This window comes from Neophocaena asiaeorientalis, unplaced genomic scaffold, assembly GCF_003031525.2.
Source record: "Neophocaena asiaeorientalis asiaeorientalis breed wild unplaced genomic scaffold, Neophocaena_asiaeorientalis_V1.1 scaffold123, whole genome shotgun sequence".
In the NCBI taxonomy this organism is placed as follows: domain Eukaryota; kingdom Metazoa; phylum Chordata; class Mammalia; order Artiodactyla; family Phocoenidae; genus Neophocaena; species Neophocaena asiaeorientalis.
The window spans coordinates 6,158,003-6,170,800 of NW_020173666.1; the positions used below are offsets into that span (position 1 = coordinate 6,158,003).

A 12,798-nucleotide genomic window follows, 5' to 3' on the forward strand; every position below is an offset into this window, starting at 1 on the left:
ACTCTGTGACGGTCCATTCCACTGACTGGAGGTTCCATGGGGGTAAGAACTAGGTCTGTCCTAGTCACTGCTGTGTCCTCAGCACCCATGCCCGGTGCATTATTGGTGCTCAGATGTTGGATGCATTCAGGTCATTTTAAGAGTAACACAGGTCTCTTGGGTGATAGGAAAGTGAGATAGGAAAGTGTTGGTAACTGTTTTATAGCATTTGCAATACAGCTACCATCCAGTCTATTGACTGGTATACATCCCTTGAAAGCCTGCTATCTTGGGAAGAGGCTCGGTATTTTTCCTTGTAATTCTAGTGCCTTTAACAGCACTTGAATGAAGGTCATTCATTCAAGAAACATTCACTACTTCACATTCTTGCCCATTTTCCCCTCCAACATTGAAAAATAAAAGGAAAATGGTGTTGGAATCCCCAGTTCTGTTTGGCCAGCTTTTTTAATAAAGAGGCCCACTTTGCTCTAAGAATGAAAAAGAGAGGGACGTACAGGGCAATATGAGGAAGGGCCATCTACTCTAACTCCTAACTCTGATTCAGTATTAGAATTAAGGATCCTTTGTCAAGTCATTATGCCAGCTGTTAGCCTTTTTAAAAATATAAACAGCAAATGACAAAATCTAAGCTATGGGTCATCAAAACCTGGTGTGCAGAGTCTGTGTTGTCTATCTGCTTTTGGTTTCCTTTCTAAAAGATTCACAACCAACTTACCATTCAATATAGCCCAGATTTGGGAAGCATGCAGTGTCAGCCTAACGTTTCTTAATAAAATATCAAGAACTTTAATCAGTTCTACATACACACAGCTGGTGTGTGATCCTGCGGAACCCAACAAATGATACAAACTAAAGACTGAACTTGTCATTTCATCAGTCTTCTTTCTTTGCAGAATGCAGTGCCTGACAAGTCATGCAAACCTGATGTATTACATCAGAATTGAGTGGGTAGAACCTTCACTTGAACAGTTTTTTTCTAATGTATCTAGTAAAATGCCACAGAAAACAATTCAACTTATTAAGAATTGCTTTATGTATTTTTCCCAAGAACACACCCATTTTGTAATATGAGATATATTCCTCAGAGACCTTGCTTTACCCACTTTATAAACTCCTGGCATAGTGCCTGACACACATCAGGCATTTACTATATAATTTAATCAAATTGTGGGTAAAACGAGTACATTTACTGGTTAGGAAACCAATAACTATTAGTTATTGAAAGATGTGCACCTCTTCTCAATAGTCTCCACTTCCAAATTCTAGGGTTTGGGTTTTTTTTAAGTGGTTGAGACCCACTGGATCTCTTTAGAAATATGCCAATTAGAGAGATCAAACAGAGGCCAATTAGAGATATCAAATTAGAAATAGAAGTTGAATTGAGTTTGCAAGTAAAGCTGTAAAGTGTCCGTCTCCGGAGGTCTCTATGGGAATAGAAATGTGTATCTGTGTATAATAGATCCTAAATACTTGTTGAATGAAAAAATAAAAATTGAGTCTGAGGCATATAAATCATTGCCTGCTTGAATGAAAAATTTTTGTGATTGTTTAACACTCTTATTCTAAAGTATTTGATCAGTTAAATTTCCCCCCTCCACTCCCACTTTGGTCAGCCCATTTCTATTGTGAATTCTGTAGCCGATGGGGTTTTTTTGCTTATGTCTGAACAATTATAAGTACATATGGCATCCCAGAATCAAAACTTGGTTCTCTGAAACGACTAACAAGCTTTTGACAAGCAAAAGCTAAGAACTACAGTTCTTACTTTTGCAACTTTTCTGTATATTTCCAAATACATTTTTTTCAAGTTAATAGCCTTTCTAGAAAAAGCAGTATATATTTTTAAAAGATATATTCTCCAATAATAACAAAAATTAAGTTCCTAGAAACATATTTGATGAAAGATCTTTATGTAGACACTGGAATAACTTTAACTTTATTGAAAAATACTTCTAAAAGATCTAAATAATTGGAGGGGCATAAGATATTCATAGATGATCTCATTATTATAAAGATGTCAGTTCTCCCAAATATGGATCCAGTATAATCCCAGTCAAAATTCAACGTGTTTTTGGTGGAACTTAGGTTGATTCTCAAACTTATACAGAACAAAGATCCAGAAATAGCCAAAAGAATCCTTAAGAAGAAACAGGTAGAAGGATTTAGAGATATTTATATTGTTATAAAGCCAAAATGATTTAGACACTGTAATTTTGGCAATAGGGATAAGTGATTAAACAAGTAAAACTATTTCTGAAACAGGCCCACACTTATATAGAAAACCTGTTATGTGACACAACTGAAATGCAAATCAGTGGAAAGAATAAATAAATGATACTGGGGTAATAGCTTATCCTTATGGAAAAAGTGAAAATGGCACCTGCCTTGCAGCATACATAGTAATTAATTTCAAATGGATCAAGGACTTAAACACAAAATACACAATTATATAACTTTTAAAAGAAACATAGAAGAATATCTTCATGTCCTTGGGGTAGGGAAAGAATTTATTACACAAGACAGAAAATCATTATACCATAAAGAGGCATATATAACTGCATCATATTTAAGAACTTCTCTTTGTCAAGAGACTGAAGATAAACCATAACCCATAACAGACAGATGGATTTACATTTTGGATAACATATAAATAACTCCAACAAATTCATAAGAAAAAAATAATTCAATAGAAAAATGGGCAAAGTGTATGCGCAAGTTTTTCACAGGGAAGGAAATGTGAATAGCCAACACACAAATGAAGCTATGCTCAACCCCATTAGTAATTAGGTAAATGCACATTTAAACCACAGTAATACCATTTCTCACCCACCAGAATAGCTATAATTAAAAGTTTATGGGGGCTCCCCTGGTGGCGCAGTGGTTGGGAGTCCACCTGCCGATGCGGGGGACACGGGTTTGTGCCCCAGTCCGGGAAGATCCCACATGCCGCGGAGCGGCTGGGCCCGTGAGCCATGGCCGCTGAGCCTGCGTGTCCGGAGCCTGTGCTCCTCAACGAGAGAGGCCACAGCAGTGAGAGGCCTGGGTACTGCAAAAAAAAAAAAAACGTTTATGGTATTAGGTGTTGGCCATAATATGAAGTGAAAAGAACTCTCATATATAGGCATACATCAGAGATATTGCAGGTTCAGTTTCAGACCATTGCAATAATGTTAATGTCACAATAAATCGAGTCACACAAATTGTTTGGTTTCCCAGTGCATATAAAAGTTATGTTTATACTATATACTGTAGTCTACTGAGTGCTTAATAGCATTTTGCCTAAAAAATCTATATACCTTAATTTAAAAATATTTTATTGCTAAAAAATGCTAACCATTATCTGACAACCCAGGGTTACCACAAACTTTCAATTTGTAAAAATAAGTAAATAAATAAAAATGCAATGTGTTCAAGGTGCAGTAAAGTAAAGCACAGTAAAATGAGGTACGCGTGTACTCTGGGTGGAGTGTAAATTGGTACAATTACTCTTGAAAAAAAATTGGCATTACCCAGTAAAGTTCAACATGGGTAGGATGAACAACCCAGCAGTTCCAGTTCAAGTAAATACAATGTAGAAGTATGAATACAGGAGTCATGTACAACATGGCTTGTATAGGAAAGAAAAATGGAAACAATCTAAAGGTCTAACAGTAGAGCGTATAAATATACCACGAAGTATCCAGTGAAATTCAAAGAAATACTCTCCATCTGCACAAATAATTACACTGCAAAATGACATGGAGGAATCTCACTAACGTAATATTTATTTATTTGGTTGCAACAGGTTTTAGTTGCAGCAGGCGGGATCCTAAGTTGTGGCATGCAAACTCTTAGTTGCGGCATGCATGTGGGATCTAGTTCCCTGACCAGGGATGGAACCCGGGTGCCCTGCATTGGGAGCGTGGAGTCTTAACCACTGCGTCACCAGGGAAGTCCCTCACAAATGTTATATAGAGTAGAAGAAAGTAAGTCACCTTGGAGCATGTATAGATCTGTTTTATAGTTCAAAAACACACAGAATTGATCAGAATGAGATTCCTCCATGTAGGCTCATTCTCATGCCCCACATGTTTGCAGAATGGCTACAGCAACTCTGGCCTCTAAATCCTGTCTTGTTCGTGTCTCATAGAAGCAGGAAAAGTTCTGCTTCCTTAGTAATTTTAATAAAATACCCCAGTTAGGTCTCATTGATCCCGATTGGTGTGGCTTGGGTCACGCGCCTATCCATGCACCAATCACAGTAATCAGGGAGATGAAATATGATGAATTGTTTAGCCTAATTGATTTCATTCAGAGCACCTGGGCTGATAGTAGGACAAAGGAGAGGGAAACGCTGGTATGGTCGTCAGAAGGAGGGTAGATGGATGTTGGGCTTCCAAAATTAGGATAGTATTCCACCCCCTTTCAGCAGCCGAATTAAGAAGGTTTGTATTTCACTAGCTACTGTTGCTTGCTTATGGTCTATAAAAGAAATGAGGCAGCTCAAAGAAGGGCAAGTGGAAGAGAGAAAGTGGTTTTTATGTCGAAGTGGACCTAGAGTCCCGAGTTACCTGGCATTCTTAAATCAGAACGGATAGACGTGGCGCAGCCCCCCAGGATGGCAGGTGTGGGGCAGGCGCTGGACTCCGATCTGAATGCAGAGATTCCTTTTGGATTTACATGATCAAACTGTATATCCCCTCAAAAATACTCGCTTTGTTTTTGTCTACTTGACCATCTGTGTTACTTATTTAAGGAATCCTTTCTAGATACTTAGGGCATGAACATTGGGAAAGTTGCCCTTTTGGTCTTACTGCTATTCAGTACATTATAGTTTACACTGGTTTAAAATTCTGTGATTTCTGGTAGCCCTTTATGTGAGTTTTCACCCTCACTTGTTTCTTTTATGAAGTTTTATGTGTTTTACTCAAGAAATAAAGATAACAGATTTCATGCTTATGGGCAAGCTTTTGGGGCTCCTGTGTTTCAAATAGTTGACATTTTTAGGGAAAGTGTCTACGCCGTGGGTATTTGCACAGTCATTATCATAAGTAGAAGTGTTTTCATCGAACATGACTTTAAATTGTTCCTTGTTTAAACCCTGCCAGACTCAGCCCATTAAACCTGTTTTTACCTAGTCACTCAGTATCACCCTCCTCCAAAGCTAACAGGCCTTTAATTTCGTCCTGATATAAAGAGTAAATGTGATCCCTTTTGTGACATTGATCCCATAGTTATTGTCAGAAACACTTGGCTTTTAGTTTCTCTCCTCACTCTGTTGTCTGAAATGAGAGATAAGCTTATTTTAGACACTGTAGCTAAAAAGACATGGCGACATATTGGACTTGTGTCTCCTTTTTATAAAACCAACCCTGACATTTTATTTATTTTTATTCTCAAACTCACATTAGTTGTGGTTTGCCTATAGAACTTATTTTAAACACCACCTTGCATGTACTCCTGGCTATAAGTTTCACATTGTTCTTTGGCCAAAAGCAATAAAATGTGACCTGTTTTATCATGGTTCAGTGAAGTATAATTAACATTTTCTTTCCAGAAATATAACATTGATGGCTATTTATAACATTTCCCCAACCTTCAAGAGTGTAGTGAAGTGTTTGGGGGTATTTTTATATCAAATTCTATTTGTATTTAATGCTGTGAGTATAATCTATCAGTGCATTTTGCACTTAAGGCCGGATAATCAAATATTCTTAATGTGTTTTTTTCTAAAAATTCTATCGTGAATTTATAGAACAGCCTCTGAGATCCTCAAGTATTCACCTATACATAAGCCTCTCTGATTATAAAAGCCTCTTACTGTTCTCATATTCCTATAATGGTACTTCACCTTCTACAGACCAAAAATATAAATTCATTACTTTACCTCATATTGAGTTTCCTGGCTAGATGATGCCTTTTTTTTCCCCTTTTCTAAAAAAGTACATTTATACTTCTCAACATTTCTCATGAGGAAACCACTGTCCTAAAGATTTCCTTAAACATTTTCTATATAGGTTCTTTGAGCATAATTTTTCTGAATATGACCTGTTTTCAGACTGTCTTTTTTTTTCATTTGTTTGTGACTGGCCTTTGCTACCACTGGACAAAAAGCATTGCTTTTTACGTATTTCAAATCATCTGATACCACCCTTACTAGTTCCAACAGGGTTATTTTTAGATATTTCTCTTGAGTTTTAGGTATTCAGCCTTGCACCTGCTGATGGTGGTATTTGGTCTGTTCATTTCCTTTCACTAATACTTTGTGAACATCTTTTTATTTTATTCCTGACTTTTTAGCAAAAATGTTGTCTGTTGGTTTTAGATCTTTTTAAAAATCACAGTAGGTGATCTTTCTATTTCTAGATTACTGAGAGGTTATCAGGTATAAGTGCTGAGTTTATCACATGCTATTTTGTCATCTTTGGAAATATGAATACGTGTTGATCTGACCTATTGATACAGCGTAAGAGATTTATATATATAATATTTATAGAATAAGCCCAGTTTATATTGTTGTATCATTATTTTAATTTACTAGAAATCAAGAGTTCTGAGCACTTCATTTGATGTTCTTCCATCTTGTTTATCTAAGTCAAATAAGCCTCTTACTTTTTGCCTTCTCTGTGTCTTATCAGGTTAGGTTATCTGATAAGCTTCACCAAACAAACTGAAGAGTCGCATTTGTTTTATATCCTGAAAGCTTTTTATACAGTTTGGGAATTGTCTAATCCTTGAAGTGAACCATATTTCTTAGCCTTTCAGCTTTTATATTTCTGGTTCAGTTTTAATAATTAAATACCACCTTAGAAAACTGTTTTCATTGAGATGTTCAGATTTATCTACAAGGATCTTTTTATATGGCATTCTCAAGTTTATCATCTCTTCCATATCTGTGATATGTTCTTCTAGTAATTCGAGTTTCATGTTGGATTTTAAGACTAGATTTGCCTGAAATCTGTCTATGACACATTTCATTCTATAATGAACCAGTGACTTTTTTTAAAATATCGAAATCAAAAATTCCTGCTTTTATTTTTTTCTGCCTTTCCTATATTACCTTTACTGCTGTTTTTGAACTTAAGTTTAAATATGCAGTTTATTGCTTTGTTCTCTCCAGTTTAAAAAAAATACAAAACAGCTACTAGCGTCACAAGTAAAACTGCATTTCTTACTCCCCACCCAAAATGAAGTTAACTTGCTTTTACCATCTACCCCCGCTCATTTCCCTGTTTTTCATAACATGATCCAGGATTTCAGACTTAGATGAACTTAACTACTATAGTAATGTTTTTATTAGACATTTTTTCCAAAAATTTGGAAGTTTGCACACTATTTGGACTGGTTTTAGAATAATTAGCATACTTTATTCCCTATTTACTGCTTTTAATGCTTACCAGCCGTGCTACTACGTGACTACTTTTTCACTCTTTTTATTTGGATTCATCCCTCAGTCAAGTGGAAATATTTTCAAGTAACTTTTGTTCATGAAGATACCTATCTGATACATGTCTAGGCACATTTGTTTTTCCATTATATAATGTCTGTGGTTCTTTCTTTTCAAAAATAGTGACCAGAAAAAAAGCAACCCCAGATTTTACCACATCTAAGCATCACTCCCATTAACTTCTACCTTCCCACCCCAAGTGCTTTGCAAAGATGGAAACTGAGAGGAATTATTGGCTACAGCCATAGAGAGGAGCTCAGGGATAGAGTGGCCATGGCCTTAGAAGGCGGTTCACATCCTGTGGAAGACTTGCGTTTCAGAGATAAGGATACGAGGGTTGAGACTGAGTGAAATCATCCATTCTCCTTCTGCTCCTTGGAGTTTCATCTCTCTTCCTGGTAAAGGAAATTCTTCTTGGCTCCTGGCAAGTTATTGAACTTAATTTTTAGCGCTATTGAAAGTTCAAGTCTTTTTTAGATTTTCTGAGTATTTCAAGGGAAAGGGAAAATCAAGATTGGACAGTAGCTTTCTAACACCACACCCTGTAAGTTGTTTTTTAAGTTAAATTGTTATGATTATTGCTATAGGTCCATTATAGACCAGTAGCATAGGTGACTTTTTCCTAGGAAAATTATGGTCTTTTTGCATCCAGTCTTCCTTTTGCCCCTTAAAATTGGCCCAGATTTCTCATCCATGTTCCACTGAAATCATTCTGGAAAAGTAAAAAGCAATTTATATTTTGTGTTTCTGCTACAGGTGGAGACGGATGTTAGCAGTTGATGGGTGAAGACACTGGAAAGGCTTCAACCATAAATGTGAGCTGTTTTCATTTTTTTACCATTTGAGGATGAAACATGCTAAAAGATTAATAAATCTGTAATTTAGGTTTGTTAGGTATTTTTGTGTAAGTACCCTCTAAGAGCCAAATTTATATTGTTTTTTAACTATTTTGTAAGACAGAATAACAAATATTATAACCAGAGGGTGAAATACAAAAGAAAATTCATATTTCAAAGTACATACATGAGGAATAAAAATGGAGTCAGGAAGAGTAAACCATAGTGTGACCCAAATTGGAATCATATCTTCCTGTTGGCGCGCTACCGCTAATGAGTCAGTCTCTTGGGTAATATTTTAAATGCTTTTCATTGGTGAGAAAAGTTCTTCCTGTTCTTTTTAAGTTCCTCTTTTTTCTTTAAGATTTAAAATCTCAATGCAATTTTGTGCTGGTGGTACTTGAAAACCCACAACGAACAATAAGAGGGAAAGGAAGGAGGGAGATATAACTGTTTTTTTAAGGTCTAGGCAGTTATTTTATTCTGTTTCTCCTTTCCTAAGTCCTTTAATTTATCATACTCTGAGCACATCATAAGCTATTTGGCAAGACTTGAAATGTTAAACTGACACTATTACTCAATTCCGTATCAAATGCTTACTAGAATGGAAGGAATATGTGAAGAAACTCAGTCCTGGTGAGCACAGCATTATCCTTTTACTCATTTATACTTTCAGTTCTACACCAGGTCTTTTTTTTTTCACCAAACAGTAAAATAAAAATAATATTAAAGCATAAGTGCAACAAGGGGTTAGAGTCTGCCTTTAACTAGCAAAATAATCCTGCTTTGTTGGAATTATGAATATTTGATACACTGCATTATTCTTGTTGAGGTACTCAAAGTTATTACAAAGACAAATGGTATTTTAATGGAGTAAAGATGTCTTTGCTTGTGTTGGAGTTCAGAGTCCATCGGTATTTTGTTAACTGGTAAAATAGTGGTTTTCTTACCGCAGATCTTCATTACTGGCAAGAAAGTCCTAGAAGTTTTTTTTGTCTAATGTATGACTAGAATGCTGAGTAGCTTAAAAATCAAGAGTCTGAGGTCCAGAGCTGACTTACCCATTACACACAGTGCCTGGGGCCATGATGCTTTTAGTGGCCCATGAAAATGTTTTAATTTTAATTCTTTCCCCCAAAATAAATAGAAAAATAGTGAATATATAATAACGAACCCAGCCTGGATTATATTTTTCTTTATACCAAGGCAGTCATAAAATATAATTTTTAATATTCTTTTTTATGGAGGAAGGGGCCAAAGTGCCTCAGAGCCCAAGGAAACCATCACGTGCCCCTACCTGGATCGCAGTCAGGCACACTCTATATGTGTGACAGAGTCAGTCATTTGAACACTTTTTTTTTTTCTTTTTTTGAAGTGGAATAATCATTTCTTTTTCAGAAATGATTACCTTCTCTGGAAATGAGTTCATAGACTTGTCTGCTCACCAGAGAGATACATGGTTCGTCTCCAAAGAAAGAAATGACATCTTGTTAGGTTAGATAGCTGTGGTTATTCATGATGTTTTCTTAGAATAAAAGAAATATTTTCGCCCCTGAGAGACCCGCTGATGTTCCGTTTGCTTTGTAATATGATACGCAAAGTAAGGGAAGGGGAGGCGGGACTAGCTCAGGATTCTTTGGTCCCATTTTGGACAAGCATTTTTGCCTGAGAAGTGTGTGTTCCATGAGAACAGTGGCAACCCCTGCTCCTTGCTGCTGTGGGCATGTGGACTTTAGCTCTTAGATCTTCCGTGGTTGCTGATCTGTGTTACTGAGTACATGACATTTTCAGTTACCATGACCAGTCCGGTTTCGTTTGTTTCTGAAGCCATGATCTAGCGTTGGAGAAAATAGCTTTGTCAGTCTTCAACTGCAGTGGCCAGATAAGAATATCTTATAAAAGTCACTTGTTCATTTAAAGTAAGTGTGTTGAATGTCTGATGAACTTCTTTTTCAAAATTGGTACCCACTCAGATATAAACTCCCTCAGAGCCAGGTCTTTGCATGTTTTGCTTGTTGCTATATACCCTAGAAAAAGCCAGACTTAAGGGAAGCTCAAATGTTTGCTGAAAGAATGAATGAGCTAATTTCCTTCTTTAGAAAAGTCATGTTTCCCCCTCCCGAGAGCTAGGGCTCCAGGCCTCTGGTTTGAGGTAACGACGTGGAGATCGGATACTGGAAGGGCCACATCTCCAGTGCCTGGAGGGGTGGGTGACCCTTCAGTGGTCAGCCTCCATCTCGAGACTCAGTTTACCCTTTCACAAAAATAGCTGGGTTAGAAGGAGCTTTTTTACTTTTCTAGAACTTTTTTTTTTTTCACCGTGCCATGAGGCTTATTGGATCTTAGTGCCCCGACCAGGGATCAAACCCATGCCCCCTGCAGTGGAAGCTTGGAGTCCTAACCACTGGACTGCCAGGGAATTCCCTTCTAGAACTTCTTAAAACAACAACAGAAAAGGTATTCTGATGGCCTTCTCCACCTTGGTGCCCCCCTAGACTCCCCTCACCCCATGCTGTTCTCAGGCTGGTCCAGGCCACCCCACGCTCCCTCTTCCTAGCCCTCCAAAAGGAAAAAGTACCCCTGTATTTCTAAAACAATTGTTTATTTTAAATGTAAATACATATAATTAAATTGATAACCCCCCCCAAATCATGTTATACTTCTGAAGTGTTCTGAAATTGTTTGGGGTATATAAGTGAACTGCAAAACTTCTAGTTCTCAGACTAGCAAATATCTGGGCATGTACACAAAAATGTATATGGTACATCAGTATAAAATAATAATCTACCAGGTTGTTACCCACAAGCTATAGATAAGAAGTGTTCTCTCCAGGGTAGTAGGCCAATAGATGCCATTGGGTACCAGTTGATCAAATTAAGCTAGGAAAACAAGAGAATTCTAGAGAGAAGCACCGCTCTCTCCAGCTAATTTTTGAAAACTCAGAGGAGTATAGGCCTATTTTTCACAGTTTTTGACCCCAAAGGAATTAGAATGCATTATTTTCTCTTGGTATGATATGTGTGTGTGTGTGTGTGTGTGTGTGTGTGCGTGTGTGTGTTTGTGTTATTCAGCTTCAAGACTATATCTTTGATGAAAACTATTACATATAGAATGGATAAACAGCAAGGTCCTGCTGTATAGCACAGGGAACTATGTTCAATATCCTGAGGTAAACCGTAATGGAAAAGAATGTGAAAAAGGATGTTTATGCATATGAATAACTGAATCACTTTGCTGTACAGCAGGAATTCACACAGCATTGTAAATCAACTATACATTAATAAAATAATTTTTTAAAAAGACTGCATCTTTGAAATACTACCATAAAGATATGTGTGTACCCATACTCATATAAACATATTTTTTTCCTGAATAAACTTTCCCATACATTTTATTCTTGGTGTCTTTTTGTCCAGGGTTTCACCTGCCCCGGTTCTTTGAGGAAAGTGTATCGGGGTGGAGTTTAGGAGCACACAGCCTAGAGCTGCCCAAGTATCTGAGAGATGCCACTTAAATGTTCCAAGGTACACACCAGGCACTGGGGTGCTCGGGGCATCCTTTACAGTTCTTGCTAGCATTTTCTGGCCCCTACCATGTGGTCATGCTCTTCTCTGGAGAGAATAAACATCACTCTGGCATCTTCCATCCCTAGCTGAGGACTCTCACGGCCCTTTCATGAGCAATTGCAGGAGGCCCACATGCTCTGTGGAACCTCAGAAGTCTTGAAGCTGAAGGCTTTGTGGGGTTGCAATACTGTGGCTTATTACCGTTAAGACTTACAAACAATGCAATGAAGGATGCTCAGTGAGGAATCAACACTGCCCAGCCCTTTACATATCCTGTAAGTGACCTTGCCACTGTGTTCCAGGAAGTGTTTTACTTAAGGCTGATAGATTTATTGGAAGGCAGCTAATAGAAGAGTTATCGGTGGCTACAGCATAAATGGTTGACATTGTGAATAAATAACTAATTATATTGCGCTAGACATTGCTAATAATATACCCATCTGGTGCAATTCTTGGCACTAAGCTAGAGGACAGGGACTTAATGCAGTGGGATCTTTAAAAAGTCATTGAGATGCTTTCCATCAGTTTTCTTCCATTGCAAAATCCCTTGATTATCTCTTAACATGGCGGCGTCATGAAAATAATTTTTAAAGGATAATGGAAAATTAAAAGTGTTATAATAACTAAATATAGTGGTTACAAAAATATAGCACAAAATTACACGTTCAGAAAGATGTACAGATTTGGCTTTCTGAGTATGGGTACCTCTCCTCTATTAAAAAAATATCTCCTTTTGGGCTTCCCTGGTGGCGCAGTGGTTGAGAGTCCGCCTGCCGATGCAGGGGACACGGGTTCGTGCCCCGGTCCGCGAAGATCCCACATGCCGCGGAGCGGCTGGGCCCATGAGCCATGGCCACTGAGCCTGCACGTCCGGAGCCTGTGCTTCGCAGCGGGAGAGGCCACAACAGTGAGAGGCCCGCGTACCACAAAAAAAAAAAAAAAAATTCCTTTTTAAAGGAGAACAGGAGGG

The 12,798-nt window shown here is 37.6% G+C and overlaps 1 protein-coding gene across 2 annotated transcripts in view; it reads left to right on the top strand.

Annotated features, from left to right (window-relative positions):
* PLEKHG1 (pleckstrin homology and RhoGEF domain containing G1) overlaps positions 1–12,798 on the top strand; it is a 216,753-nt gene that overhangs the window by 45,076 nt on the left and 158,879 nt on the right. For both annotated transcript variants that reach the window (XM_024748007.1, XM_024748006.1), the window contains exon 2: positions 8,183–8,241. The gene's annotated coding sequence lies outside the window, so the exon portion shown is untranslated. The remainder of the gene's footprint in view (positions 1–8,182; positions 8,242–12,798) is intronic.